The following is a 4975-nucleotide window of genomic DNA, read 5'->3' on the forward strand; positions in this document are numbered from 1 at the left end:
TGCTGGGGGATTGAACTGTGGTCCCTGATGCTTTGCCAAGCTTGTTCCAAGTAGGTGCTTTAGACCACTGAGCCATCTCGCCAGCCCCTCAATATCTTTTTGATTGTAGCTTCATCTTTATTTTATTTTCATTTATGTGTTTGGTACAGGATTTCACTATGCAGCTCAGACTCATAATGATCCTCCTGTTTTCAGCCGTCCAGTGCTGGGATTACAGCGTGCACTCAGCGCGACCCTAGGGCAGGGTGGGCTCAGCATGCGGTACCAGGGATCGAACCCTAGTCCTTGTACTTGCCAAAGCAGGAGCTTAGTCTGCTGAGCTATCTCACTGGCCCTTGGCTATAGCCTTAAAAAGGAATCATCTCTTGTTCCACGTCAGACATTTGAAAGATTTTGTCTTTGTTCTCAGAATTTTGAATTTGTATAGCAATGTGTATTAACATGTGTCCATTTTAATCCACTGAGCAGTGTATCTAATGGTCCTTTTCATTCTGGAAACTCTCATCTTCAGTTCTGGGAAATATTCTGAGTTCTTTTTTCCCCTCCATTTTGTTATTTCCTTTTGACATTTGTATTATGCAAATACTAGGCTTTCCGGACTGCTGTGCTGCTAATTTATTTTATCATCTTTTCTTTGGGTTTTGAATTAATGAATGACGTTATTAAGGATCAAACCCAGGGCTTTATGCATATTATAAGTGCCACCATTGAGCTAAAACCCTATCCCTATTTTTGAAATTTAAAGAAAAAACTATATGGAAAGCTTGAAAAATAATTTCTTTTTTTTTTAATTTTATTTTATTTATTTGTGTGTGTGTGTGGCTAGCTCAGTCCACCAGGGGGTGGGGATGGCTGGCATGTGGTGCTGGGGGATTGAACTGCGGTCCCTGTGCTTTCCTAAGCTTGTTCTAAGTAGGTGCTTTAGACCACTGAGCCATCTCACCAGTCCTTGAAAAATAATTTCTAAAAGATTGCCTTTTTCCAGCTGGGTGTGGTTGCTCATGCCTGTAGCCAGAGCAGTTGAGGCTGAGGCAGAAAAATGGTGTTATGGACTGGGTCTAGGTGTCCTCTGTGAGCCTCACACGGCCACGGTGGGAGGTGGGGGTGTTTTGGAGGTGGCTGGATCTAAGTTGTGTGGTGCTGGAATGAAGGATATGGTGCTGGGATTGAATCATGCTGCGTTAGGATTAAGGCTCCTCCATAGTGGGCGTGAGAGCTACCCTTTGGGCCGTCTGGGTAAAATATAAGGGAGAGAAAGAGAGTCATTGTCACTTGTTGCTTACTGCCTTTTGCCTGTCATGAAGTGTTTCTCCGCTGTGATGCCTCTCTGTCATACCACCCTGCGTTGGATCCAGCTGATTATAGTGAAACCTCTACAAATTGTGAGGTGAAATAAATTTTTGCTCTTTTAACTTGAGTGTTGGGTATTTTGTCTGAGCAATGAGGAAAGTAACTAAGGCAATAAGTTTGAGACCAGCCTGGGCAATACAGTGACAGGGGTAGACCTTGCCTCAAAAAAAAAAAAAAAAAAAAAATGCAAAGGTGCAGTTTCAATCCTCAGTACTCTTAAAAAACCCCTCTTCTATAAAACAAAAATTATTCAATATATTACATCTATCATTAAAATGCACATTAGACATAAATACTAAAACACTGAAACAAGCCATCATTCAACAATAAGCAAAAATGAATTCACCTTTCCTACTTTAAATTTTATTGTCTAAAAATTCTACTAGCAGACTCTCATCTCAAAGTACTTTTTGTTTTCTAAATGTTCACTCCTTGAAACGATATGTTCTTTCATCAATGCAATATTGTGAGTCTCCAATTTAATCTTTTTTCTTTCGTTGCTGGAAATTTAATCCTGGTTGTATGTTGGACAAGCACTGTACCATTGGGCCATATCCCCGGCCACTTGTCTCACCTTCTTACTGCTCTGTTGCCATTTCCTCCAAGTTATTTTTTCTGCTTGCCTCTTTTGTTCTCTGCCTTTTGTGTTAGAGATGTTCCTCATTTGTCTGGTGGCTGAGGTAACAGCACTGTGCTTGATGGATCACAGAACTTCTGTGGAACTGTGTGGAGTGTGGTCTCCACTGTGATTGATCTGGTTTGCCTATTCCCTTGGGAGAACTCTCAGGATTGCTTTCTTTGTTTTCTCTCTTACCCTGGTGACATACCTTAGAGAAGTTCTTACAATATCCTGCATACAAAATGCACTTTTGTTTGCCACAGTTTTGTTGTTTTTGTTTGTTTTTATTTTGTTTTTTTGTACCGGAGCTCAAACTCGGGACTTTGTGCTTGCTAGGCAGGTGCTTATGCTGCTTTGACCCTGTTTGCCACCATTCTGAAAGCTGAATAACCAGATAAAAGAAAAAGTCCTATAGTCTAAATTTCATAAACTTGGGGCTGGTGAGATGGCTCAGTGGTCTAAAGCACCTACTTAGAACAAGCTTAGTAAAGCACAGGGACCGCGGTTCAATCCCCCAGCACCACATGCCAGCCAGCCCTGTCCCCTGGTGGGCTGAGCTGGCCACACACACACACACACACAAATAAAAAATTTAAAAAAAATTCATAAACTTGTATTTGATCATGTTTCCAGTACAGTAATTTTGTCTTCAACTATACCTGTGTCCTTGGGCAACAAAGTAGAAGTAGGATGGAGCTGAAAATGGGGGACGTGTGACCCGACATACACTTGGATCCAGACTGGGATAAATATGGAATGCATATCCATTTCTTCCCAGTGTTCCTGATGTTTTATAATGTTCCCTCTTAAGATTTCATTCATCCACAGTAATCAATTCTAGAGGCAGTCCAGGTAGGCAGCTGCTGCCTATGAGGTTCTAGCCATGCCAGCTGGCTGTATTGCAGCTTCCTTGTGAATTAAGAGGAAGAAGGAAATCAGTTATAGAACTGCTACTCTTTGCTCCAACAGCTGGAAGATGAAGCACTGGTTTGTTTCTAACAGGAAGGAAATTCTGAAAGCCAGAAATGTGAAGAGAAAGCTTAAGAGCTTTAGTGTCTGGTGGATTTGGTGGGTCTGTAAAAATGATTAGATGCCTTTCAACACATATTGAGGCATACATTTGGAGGTAGCAAATAGAAGCCTCCATTCAGGTAGAACAATTCCACCAGGTGAACAAATTTCCAAGTTTGTAGTAGCATAGGAAAGGAGATTTAAGGTAGGTGGTTTTTCCCTTTCTCCTCTTGGGAGGAAAATAGAGGCTTCAATGGCTGGATGTCCAGTGGCCCATTTGAATTGTCAGAGCTGTCACTCTCTGAACAGCTAAAGTATAAGATCCTTTTGCCTCATTTTTTTCTAGGAGAGAGACAAAAATCCTATATCAAAATCTGTCAAAAGCCAACTACATTTTAATGTCTTTTTATTATTTTTTCCTTATTATTTACAAAAAATACGGGCTGGGTATGGGGGCACATGTCTGTAATCCCAGCTACTTAGGAAGTTGAGGCAGGAGGATCACAAGTTGGAGGATAGTTTTGGCAACTTAGACACTGTCTCAAAATAAAAAGGGAGCTGAGACAAACCCTGGTCCCTGCCTCTGCCTAACCAGGCACTTTAGTCTGCTGAGCTATCTGGCCAGCTCTTATAATAACTTTTAAAGATTGTAACCATTCCCCTGTCGCTGGTATCAGTTTCAGATACCTTTTTGTGATTAAAAAATAAAGCTACTGGTGCTGGAGAAATAGCTCAGCGGTTACACGCCTGCCAGGCAACCTCAAACACCTAGGTTCAAATCCCACCACCGCAAATGTGCTGGTCACTGAACCTAGGTGTGGTGGCACACACCTATAATTCCAGTGCTAGAGAGGCTGAGACAGGAGGATCATTACGAGTCCGAGCTGCGCAGCTGTGTAGCAAGACCCTGTACCAAGTAAATAAGTAATTTTTTTTTAAAGAACTTACCACTCACATATTTGACCTTGCACCTTCTAAAACAAATACCAAATTTAAAAATTAGAATGGTACAAAGAAAGTAAGATTAGGGAAGTTGGGGCTGGAGAGATGGCTCAGTGGTCTAAAGCACCTTCTTGAAACAAGCTTGGCAAAGCACAGGGACCGCGGTTCGATCCCCAGCACCACATGCCAGCCAGACCCGCCCCCTGGTGGGCTGAGCTGGCCACACACACAATAAATAAATGTAAAAAAAAAAAAAAAAAAAAAGATTAGGGAAGTCATTATTGAACTTCGGTTCACATTTCTGTATGCTACAAATGAATCTGAATTTTTGATTATTTCCCTAAGCGAATTTATACGTCAAAAGACGTTAACTCCTGCAGTGAAATTTTGATCTAGTGCGAGCTTCTTTAAGGATTGACTTTGGCTCTACATTATCCCTTTTAAAAAGCAAGCCATTGAAGTTTGGAAGCTAGTTTAGGTTGCAGTTCTTCGAGAAAAAGCCCAAGCCCTCCACCCTGTAGGTGGCATTCTCCTCACGTGACACGCCGCTTTTCCTTTAAAGGCTGCCCGCCCACGTGATCGCAGACGCGCACACAGAGGAAATGCGCGCTGTCAGGAGAGAGTCACTCCTCCCTCGCTTTCCCTAGAGTTTCTGGCGTTGTCTATCCGGAAGCCACGACTCCTGTGGAGACGTGGTCTTTCTCCTCCTCTAGGTCGCATCACCCTCCCGCACTCGTTCCACTTAGTCGCGGGCCCTGAAGCCCTCTGTCGACCACAGTTGCCCACTTATCGGAGGAAAGCCAAGGGGACTACAATTCCCAGGGGCCCCCACGGCCCGTCCCCGCGCGCAGTGCACGTCGGGCCCTGAGGTCCCACGGTCTTCGCGCCGCGTGCAGCCCGCAGCAAGCGCACTACAGGTTCCGTGGCGCCTCGCGCTCGGGTGGGGGACCGGGGTGGCCGGCTAGCTGGCGGGCTGAGGAAGGGGGTGGGAGCGGAGGCGATGGAGGGGAGGAGTGGGGGAATGGGGGAGGGAAGGGAGGTGGGAGGCGGGGC

This window comes from Octodon degus, unplaced genomic scaffold (genome assembly GCF_000260255.1).
Source record: "Octodon degus isolate 3935 unplaced genomic scaffold, OctDeg1.0 scaffold00160, whole genome shotgun sequence".
Taxonomy (NCBI): domain Eukaryota; kingdom Metazoa; phylum Chordata; class Mammalia; order Rodentia; family Octodontidae; genus Octodon; species Octodon degus.